This window comes from Ptychodera flava, chromosome 7 (assembly GCF_041260155.1).
Source record: "Ptychodera flava strain L36383 chromosome 7, AS_Pfla_20210202, whole genome shotgun sequence".
NCBI classification, from domain to species: domain Eukaryota; kingdom Metazoa; phylum Hemichordata; class Enteropneusta; family Ptychoderidae; genus Ptychodera; species Ptychodera flava.
The window spans coordinates 10,804,130-10,813,147 of NC_091934.1; positions in this window are offsets into that span (position 1 = coordinate 10,804,130).

Consider the following 9,018-nt stretch of genomic DNA (forward strand, 5'->3'; position numbering starts at 1 on the left):
ATGATTATACTTTTCACGTATGTTAACGACGCATGCCACGGGAGTATCTATTTCAAATTCCAGTGTATGCAAAAACTAGAGAGACGAAATAATCCCTCTCACTTCACAACAACGTAAACACCGAATGAAACTCCCGAAATTTCAGCTGCCGGGAAAATGTCAAAGTTAAATATTGCTTAAATGTTGTTATTATCTTATTTAAATGTTCGTTGTGATCTCCATTGGTATCATTGATATTAAATAGACACAATACATTCTGACAATTATCAGTTTGAGATCTAATCGTTGAAAGACTTAAGAGACGAGGCAGCACTTATTAAACGATTCTGTTGGACACATAAGGTAGGGAGGTCCGGAGGTGAAGGGACAGTTCACATATAAAGATATTAATTTGTTAACAAATTTGTAAACAAAAAATAAGCTTAAGTGGATTCTCGCAGTCGCTTAATCGCTTATCAGTCTTTGCGAATGGTGCATTCATAGCAATTCCCTAACACCAGCTCTTAGACCTCTCTTTTTTATTTTTTTTTCTCGAAACTTGCATATTGTGATGATTCCTCTCCATTGTCCATGAAAATGATAATACAATTGCATTGATCTACTATATGTCAAAATATATTTGACAAATTTCTTTGAATTGACAATTTATATTCATTAAATTGGCATTATATAACACACACACACATACACACACACACACACACACACATACATACATATATATATATATATATATATATATATATATATATATATATATATATATATATATATATATATATATATATTACTGTCCTCTTCAGCAAACTTACATCACACGCAAATCTTAAAAACTGTGACAGTCAGTATTTCCAATCTTAAAATTCCATTAAATAGTTTCTTGTTTTACGCCTCAAAAAGTGATAAAATGTATAGTTTTAAAACTTTTCATTTCAGTTTGTATGCTTACAATTAATTTCCACAGTCAACGTTGTCGTGGACAGCTAAGTTTTGAGTGCATTTTACAACACATCCACCGTGTTTACCGATTCTAAATATTTGTTCTCCAATACACTTTAGTGAACAGAATTAAAAAAACGGACTTGTCTCTAAAAAGTGATAGAAATATTACGAAAAGTTACAGCTGCAGCTGTTTTCCTTTTCAGAGGACTCGAATATCGTTAATTGTTTTCACGTCTTTGTTTGTTTGCTTGCACACTGTCTTCTCAAGTTCTCAAGTTCCAGTTCAGCTATTGATCTCAAACAAAACATTTGGACAAAATGCAAAACCAGAAAACTATTAAAGGATTTCTTGAAAACTTTACTTTTTTTATTAATTGTTTTGATGATTTTACACATGACAACGTAATCTATTCATCCAGGAAGGAATATTCCCATAATACCATATTCATGATATTGGCATTGTTAGAGTATCCTGCAGCGTATAGCATGGTACGTATACGGCGCTGCAAGTGTTGGCGTTTTTGTTACGTCGTAAGGTTCTTTTGACAAATGAAGTCACATTTGATATAGTAAGGTAGCGATGTTATAGAAAACAAGTTACTGCTAAGCATAAACGACATGTGTGTACACATCAAGAAGAGTTAAAGTCGATGTCGTTAACATAGAGGGCGCATATCATGAAATGAGATTGTAAGTGAGAGCAAAGGATAATTTATGATAAAGATGCATTCCTGCATACTATCCATTTCAAATTCCACACTGCTTGAAATGGAGCCTAGATTTTGGTATTAAACCGTCCCTTCAGCAGCTTCTGACTTTTTAGCCTCTTTAGAATTTTATTTATTCAATTATTTCACCCTAGGCATGAAAACAATTTACAGAAATATTGTTCAAGGCAGTTTTCAGTGATATGGACCCAATATGGATAGTCATCGTTCAAAGATTTTAAAATTGAAATGGACCTTTATATCCAAGTTAGTTTTGATTTGTGTGATAGGGAGGTCCGGAGGTAATGGGACAAGTTCATATAATTGATAATAATTTGTTAAAAAAATATGGTGATTCTTGTAGTCGCTAAAATTGCTTATGTCCTCGTGAATGACGCTGTCATAGCAACCCCCCAATACCAACCTTCGACCTCTCTTTTGTACCCTCACTTTTGAGGTATAAATAAGATTATTTTCACATTTTTCGTAAATTTTCGATAGTTATTTATTGTGCATAATTATATTGTTTATACCTTTGAGAGATAGTAGATAAATCGGGGATTGTAACTTCTGAACAGCAGGAAATTATCATGTAACTTTTAAATCAAAAACTTAGAAATATGTTTTTCAAATGCAAATGCAGGGCAGGATCCACAGCACATGCGTGACTCCAGAGAACTGTTGGTCTTAACCCGCTTTTAACTAGCAGATGTTGTACGTTAAGTTTGGATAATTACAACGTAAGCTTACAGAAAATTTGCACGAAAACTAACATTAAACAGAGCTGAAAACCCTCCGACACTTAACTTTTTTTATTTCAAAAATTAACGTACGATTTTACCAAATTTTGCTGGGTTCTTTTATTGGTCACACGGAAATAAAAACTTGAAAAAAGAACAGTTCCCGACCGACCTAACATATTTCCCAAGGGCTTGTGTACGGATTCTCCAGACTTTTCTAAAGTTACGCCGAATGTATAATGGTGTGCTACAACTTCACTTTGGAATATGATAAAGACACGTGCTCGTTTTTGGAAAACTTTCTCGTTTGGTACATCTTTCGATTCTGTATGTAACGACATTTCCGAGTGGACATTAGGAAACGTAATTGTTATTAGTTGTAAAAACAAGCTTAGGGATGGGAACTTTAATGTCACTGAATAAGACTATTTATGTGAATGGTCGGTAAATTTTCAACGTGCCTCTCAAATTTTTAACTGGAACAGAGTACAAGGTTTTCTTGACCTCGTGTATACATATGGCAAAATGTCCTGACTATGTTCCACGGATGTTCCACTGTTATAGATCACGAAGTGTTATTGAAATTTTAACAACACCTTGGTGAGTTAGAAAGATGTTAATGATAGACGCTTTCCATAAACTTTTATTTTGTCACATGGTACCCTTGGTAAACTGCGCATGCCCTGACGTGAAATGCAAATGCACAAATGGAGTAAGTTTTGACCCATGCCTTCTTTGAAATATAACTTGTGTAAATTTTAAAACTTTTATTCTCTCGAAAATATGGATATTATCCGCAACATTGCCTCGGAATTCTCAGTGCCAAGGCTACACTAATCTCTCGGTGAAATGCGCAGAGTGGTCGGAGAGGGCGCTTTTTGGCACGCTGAAAGTGAAAGGCGATGACAGAAGAATAATTTATGATAAGAGAGATGTTCTATTATGTGATATCTATCCCAATACCACAATCCATCAGTGCTATGTACAGAAGAAATTCGTTACAAACATAGCTCAATCTTCACACCTCAGGATTAGAAAATGGAAATTAATCGAGATATTTGTTTCATAATATTTCTCAGAATCGTATAGTCATATATATATATATATATGTGTATGATCTTGCCAGACAAGCCTCTGTTACATTCCAGCAGAAGACAAAATGCGCTCACCGTTGAAAGATTTACAATGCAAACACGGCAGGATAAAACTACTTGAAAATCCCCTCATTGAATAGGGAGGTCCGGAGGTATAGGACAATTTGATATATATTGAATTGGTTTTAATTTGCTATATATACGGTGATTCTTGTAGTCGCTTCTCATATGCTAATCAGTCTACGTGAATGATTACGTCATAGTATACCCTTATACCGATTCTCGACCTCTCTTTTGTCTCGCTCAGCTGGAAATTACTATAATTTAATACCATACTTATTTATTACCATATTTTGACTCTGTAACACAGGTATATGACTTATGTGGCTAACAAACACGACAGACATGAGAATATTGAAATATGAGGGTCATACAATAACTTGTAGTAATTAGAAAAATGTCTTTTGTTCAGGAAAACATGGGGGAATTTAAAGCAAATACAATAGCTATTCATTCGACGGAACAGCTGCGTGTGATATTAGTGAAGTTTCTTCACCTACCCACACCGGATGTTATTCGCTGGACGCAATCACATGTAACTTGCAAGTATTTGTTTATTATTATTTACGTACAATTTTCTTACAATCTGCGAGTAAAGGAATAAATTACATTTTCCAATTTCGAGGATATCCCCTACTAGAAGTGGGTGACTTGACATGCAATATGTTACATTGTATGTATGTATGTATGTATGTATGTATGTATGTATGTATGTATGTAGGCCTATGTATGTATGTATGTATGTATGTATGTATGTATGTATGTATGTATGTATGTATGTATGTATGTACTGTGGTTTTACGACTTATCCGGACACCAAACTTGCTAATTACCCAGCAACTTCGCTGATGATATTGAGACTTTGATCAGTAATTACCAAAGCACTTTGGTAATTCACCTCAAAGTTGATACTTGATCTGGCTGCAGTAACTCCATGGGTGGCAAAGTGTAAACACAGATGCGGACATCAACAGTGCATGCAGTGATAGCATAAACCTATTTGAGAAATGAGTTTGCACTCAAAGTTTTCAACAGTATACCCATACAAAAAATTGCTGAACAAAGTGATGAATATGGCACAGGACAAATACAACTTGCATTGCAGTAAACCTGCCCACTGCACCAAAAAGATTTCTGTAATTTCAATGGACATCATGTTTGATTGAACAGTCCTACTCAAATACTTTTTCCGCTTATTCGTGCTGATTTAGGCACAATTATTGAACACCACTCAAACTTTCAATCACTTTCTTAAATCGACTTACACATGAAGAAATTGTAAAGGAAGCTAGAATACAGAAAAGATTTTCAATCTCTCAATTCCATGAACGGGCATTCCCCGATCACAGTTATGCTGATAGACAACCATTGCTAAAAGGCAGCAAAACTCAGCAATGAGTCCGAGCTAAACTGACACAGTATTTCATATCCCTGCATCAAATGATATTGAAAACACAATCCCATCAGTGACATTTGGTAAAATTTTAACATGAATCATATCTTGAAATAAAAAAAAGTGAAACAAAGACGTCTTGTACTTTACCGATCAACAGCACAGTGTGAACTGTGAAGTGGCATCTGCATTGCCAGCACGTAAAAGCAACTCAGTGTACTCAGTATCAAATGGTCTGCATCTTATGAAAACAACAACTGGCAGTGAAAGTTGTAATAGTCACCGGTAAAAACTCTTCACAGATAAAAGGAAAATTGCTTCAAATGAATGAAACTGCAGGTTTTAGAGGAGGAAAACCAATGGCGGATGCGCGGAGTGGGACTATTCTAGGTGACGGAGACGGAAGGTCATAGGATTGTAAATAAACTGGATAATGTAGGATTTTCCTCACAATACTGTAACAGGAATTCCACTGTCCCCTTGATTTAATGTTAGTAATAGTTTTTCTGCTCTGAAAAGTAATTTAACAAACCCTACCGACAAATTATACTCTCGTAACCTCTCCTCTCCGTAGTTTAGTTTTACATGTAACACGGACGAACAGCACACATGTACATATGTTGGTTTTACTGAGGAATGCTTGCTGTTCAGTGGAATGCCAACCCCTGGTCACAAATTAGTTTATGGCACCAGTATGATACTTATCAGTGACTTTGTATACACATTGTGTACCCCCATGAAGCACTCATGCAGCCAGATCAAGTATCAAGTTTTAGGTGAATTACCAAAGTGCTTCGGTAATTACCGATCAAAGTCTCAATATCATCAGCGAAGTTGCTGGGTAATTAGTAAAGGCATTCACGCAGAGTATTTGAACCAACTATTTGAGTCGCGGCTGGGAAATTTAGAATTTCAAGGACATTAGCATAGAACCTGGTAAAGTGAGCGTTGTCGCCATGGAGACCTCACAGGTGACACGGGGCTCCCCGGTCAATTGCCGACGACGGGGAACAGTTACGGTTATGATAGATATCTTAAGTTGCGACCGATAATTTCAGAGGGAAGGCAGTGTCACATCCTGGTGATTACAATGAGAATCCTCATCGACATCGGTGTGAACAAAAGAAAACAAATATAGAATTGTCACGAAACCAGCAGTAAATTCCAGTCCCTGCAAACTTTTTGCAACCCAAAACGCACACTGCTGCAATCAAATCCAACGAAGCTTTCCAAACGAACGGAAATGTCATTACGTCAACCCGCTTTATCGACATTATTTTTCAAAGTACAACCACCACTTTTTACCGTTTTCTGACTGTATTTTGGTGTAATTTTTATTTTGATAGTTTTGCTGACTGACGAATCTTATTCTAACTTAGGTTGGTGTCATCAAGACTGTGCAAATATTTTTTTCAGCACTGACGTTAGTTGTCAATATAAAGTATTGAATAGCAAGTTGTAACCCTTGCTCCTTTGAGACGGGGTCAGAGTCGTTATTTTGAAACACAAAAAAAAACAAAAACCGAATTTGAAGCAAAAATATCAAAAATTGTCCTTGCTCTCAATTAAATAACCGGTTCTATTGGAACAAATGTTTCGACTAAGTCTACAATAATTGAAATATACGAAGCCTATATTCCTTTGTCCCATTACCAGACGCCCGGTGCGTTCAAGCTGTATTCCTTCTTGGCTATCGATATTTCTTGCCGCATAGCGCAGAAAAGAAAGTCATTTATGCGAATATTGCGTATGACGTCACCGATACAAAAGCACGGCATATAAACTATGCAATCTCTCCCGGAAGTTTGAAGTTTCCAACCGTATCTGTGAACTTACAGTTTTGGTTACAATTGAAAGTTGGCTGATTATTGACGCTAGTAAGAGTAAGCAAAGTCTATCAGGGAGACATTTCACGCTGAGTGAACTGAGTCACAAAATCTACGCTCACAATATTTCCGAGGGAATCATTTTCAACATTAACACTAGACTGTTCATCACTGGCTGCCCTCTAAATCAATCATTCCAAACAACATTCTATTGCAGGAGTGATTGTCACTTTCCAAATTACAGACAGAACTTGATATATGCCATTCTGCAATTGCGTGGCCGTTCTACACTCACGAACGAGACTTTTGACGTCACAGAAATGGACGTTCCTCACAGAGGTTTTTTTCAAGCCCCCAAATTTTTCATTCTCACAATTATTTATCGATGGAAAAAAGGGGAAAAGACCACCATTTAGCTTAGAAATAGTATTATTATTTATTGACAAAAAATTAAAAAAAATGTTTTCTGGGTGAGATACGTATGCCGTGAGATGTATATGCCGACCTATCAAAATGTCACTAATACGCTGGCTTAGTTACGATGGATTTTTCAATTTTGGGCGTATACATAGCGTATTAGTAACTTATATAGAACGTTGCAATAACTCATAGATAACTTATACCAACGAATGCTGCGTGTTGCTGGCGTTCGTAACTTATGCCCAACGATAGTCTAACCTATATAGAGCGCGGCAGTATATCGCCAATGATCACGTGTCGTGGCCCATAAAAAGGCTGTTCGCCTCTAATCTTCTCCTGGCTCTATTTGCACGCAACTGGTACAGTGTCAAATCGATGAGGTCATGCCGATATTGACAAACAGCTGGTACGTATTCTCGTCTAAGCCTTGCCGGATCCTCCATATCTCGGATGACATAGACATCTGTTCACCTTGGAGTCTTAAGGAATACTGACGGGTTCCTCCTGTCACGGTCCCTCCCACCACTTTGTGGAGGGACCTAGCTGTGGGTCCATTTGCTGCGGACCCGTAGCCCTACCACTCCCTTTGCTGGTTGTGTTGGGGGAGTGGGTGGTAGGGCTACGGGTCCGCAGCAATGGGTCCATAAGCTTAGCTGTAGTGGTTACAGACGGGATTCCTGCCTTTTACGGGCTGGTTTTGACTTTTTACGATTTTAACCGCTGGGTTAAAAGTCGTAGAAGTCATTAGGATTTGAAAGGTCTTTACTACTGCTGTATTTTTGTAAATTTCACAAATACATTTATTGATATTTAATTTTTCTAAGTGATTGGGGGGGGGGGTCAGTCAAAATTTCTGTGTCAGAGAGGAGGGTTACTCAAATTTATCATGGTTGGAGGGGGGGGTACTCGAAATTTTAGAGTTTATTCCTCCGACCCGCCCAGGCCGTGACTAATGACGACTCCCTTAGGGAAAAAAAATAGACGAGCAGACTCTGGTACACATTTACATGCAGCCATGTCTTTCATACTGTTAGAACTGCATATAACAATTTGATCTAGAGATTAGATGAACGAACAACATGACATTTTTCTACATAAAAGTATTTCCTCTTGCAGATTTCAGACCGGTTAATAGCTTTCTGACTTTTTAAAATCTAAATAAATGCTCGTTGAATATTTTTTCCAATTAAGGTACGATGTACCTCGGTGACAGATATTTGAAGTCTCAAACTTTTACAATCCTTTTCTGATCTGGCACTTGGGGGGGGGGTCATTTTAAAGATCTTGCAATTGGCGTAAGAAAACTTTCGGCTGCCCCCACCCCCACCCCCACCCGTGTCCATAAATAAACATTAATTGGTCTGGGCGGAGTCTCTCATTGCCATTATATTATCAACGAACCCAAGAAAACCGTCAAAATTTACGAAAATTTCCCAAGCGAAAGACAACGGGCCTCATAACTTGTATTACTCATTACTCATCACAACATAGGGCAGCCAGTCACCTAGCGGAGAAGCTACAAACAGAACCACTTGGCAAAATCCCCACTCTGTGGTTCCTTTTGGTTCGTTGATAATATAATGGTATTAACAGACTCAGCCCTGCCCATTTAACGTAATTTTATTTATGGGCGCGGGCGAGAGGAGAACCAAAATTAATGGCTGGGCTCGACCTGCCTCGCCCGTTAATTTTTAGCTTTCCTTTCGTCCTTGCACATAAATAAAACTTAATGTTCAGGGGTTCAGTTGCCCTCATTTCTACATATGTTGTATTCACTGAACAGTGACGTGCTGCGCTGTATGCAAGCTCAGTGTAAAAATACACGTCACACATCAT